General features: G+C 36.3%; 1 pseudogene; it reads right to left on the reverse strand.

The window, feature by feature from the left end:
- LOC107697660 (usherin-like) overlaps positions 1-2135 on the reverse strand; it is a 241341-nt pseudogene that overhangs the window by 87268 nt on the left and 151938 nt on the right.

Consider the following 2135-nt stretch of genomic DNA (forward strand, 5'->3'; position numbering starts at 1 on the left):
TGGGTATGAGTGGCGTGCGTCTTATGCTCACAAAGACTGCATTTATTTACTAAAAAAATACAGAAAATAATACTGTAAAATAGTATTACAATTAAAATGAACTGTTTTCTATTTTAATATATTTTAAAATGTAATTTATGCCTCTGATGACAAAGCTGAATTTTCATCAGCCATTACTCCAGTCTTCAGTGTCACATGATCCTTCAGAAATAATTGTAATATGCTGATTTTACATTTAGCAGATGCTTTTATCCAAAGCGACTTACAAATGAGGTCCATAGAAGCAATCAAAATCAACAAAAGAGCAATAATATGCAAGTGCCATGACAAGTCTCAGTTAGCCTAACGCAGTACATGTAGCAAGGGTTTTTTAATGATATTTATACAGTATAATAAATAAAAAGAAAACAAGTAGATAGAATAGAAAAAGAATAGAGTGAAAGTTTTAGAGGATAAAGTGTTTTTTTAATCAAAAAAGAAAACAAACAGATAAAATAGAATTAGAATAGAAAGTGCTAGAGTTAGAGGGTCAAATAAAGATGAAAGAGATTTTGTTTTGAGCGGTTTCTTGAAGATGGCTAAGGACTCAGCTGCTGTTATGCCTGTTAGCTTAGAAACATGTTAACTTTGTTGAACTCCACCTCACATCGAGTCTCCTGTGCAAGTGCAATGTGCTAGAGCTTTCCAAATCATCTCCATGATGGTCAGTATGCTGCCTTAGAAGGTAGTTGCCTTTGTAGGAACAGTAGTAGGCAGCATGGCATCTCACTGAAATGAAATCATCAATGCTTGCTAACAAAGAATTAGCTGTGAGCGCCACAGAAGAGACTGCTAGCATCTCAACAGCAATTTAATATAGCGTATGCTAATGCGAACAGTTGTTTTTTGGCTTTTACATGTAGAAGAGTTCTCATCCAGTTACATACAAATGCAGCAGTTAACAAATTAATGAAATAATAATGGTATTACAATACACTAAACCTGGGTTTAGGGGAAAATGAATAATTCAAGCAAGTTTATGCAAATGCTGCCTTTGTTTGAAGTGGTAAGCATTTCTGTCCATGTTTCTTGGCACTAGCACACAACAAATAACAAAGAGAGAAAGAGAGGGGGTGCACGGGTGTATTTACACACTGCAGGATCTAAGCTGCAAAGCTTGTTTGGTTACATTAACGCCCCTTAAATCCAACTTGTAAACCAGCCAAAAGACTGCAAGCTACCTAGCCCTCTTGAGTATCGTGTCTGTTGAATTACAGGGATGTCTATGCAGTTTGCCTCGAAACACTCTACTTTGTCAGTGTTAATAAGGTCTGGCAAGCTTTATGTATCTTACAGACACAAAATAAAGAAGTACAATCTTTAAAGCGTTTGCTAGATGACCAAGGGCACATTCATGAGGGCTTCCCACAAAACTCTGACTATCTTAATTGGCTGTTCCTTAATAATCAACTCTGGAATGACCTGGAAACCATGCGTATCAATGTTCTCATAGCATGAGGGTATAACTGGAATAATGATGGATGCTCTGGGTGTGGCATTAATGGGAAGAAATACAGTAGTTTCTCACTAATAATCACAGCAAAGACCTCATTTGCACCTCATTGGTGAAAAGGCGGCATAAGGCACTACAGCCTGCTGACAAGAGGGTGGGACACTATTGAGAGTCACCCAAACACATTCATTTAAAGGGATAGTTTACCCCAAAATGAAAATTACCTCATGATTTACTCACCCTCAAGCCATCCAAGGTGTATATGACTTTCTTCTTTCAGATGAATACAATCAGAGTTATATAAAAAAAATGTCCTGGCTCTTCCAAGTTTTATAATGGCAGTGAATGGGGTTTGAGATTTTGAAGACCAAAAAAGTGCATCCATCCATCATGAATAGTACACTCTGGAATGCCACTCTCTTGTGAACGTGCGTACGACAGTTAGAGGAAGCTAGAGATGAAAATGTATGAAGTTTTAAAAATGTATATTTAGTGCTGGACAATGATTAATCGCGATTAATTACATCCAAAATAAAAGTTTTTGTGTACATACTGTAATATATGTGTGTATGTACTGTGTATTATGTATATTTATTTATTTAGTCATTTAGCAGACGCTTTTATCCAAAGCGACTTACAAATG

This window comes from Sinocyclocheilus anshuiensis, unplaced genomic scaffold (genome assembly GCF_001515605.1).
Source record: "Sinocyclocheilus anshuiensis isolate Anshui unplaced genomic scaffold, SAMN03320099.WGS_v1.1 scaffold446, whole genome shotgun sequence".
NCBI lineage: Eukaryota > Metazoa > Chordata > Actinopteri > Cypriniformes > Cyprinidae > Sinocyclocheilus > Sinocyclocheilus anshuiensis.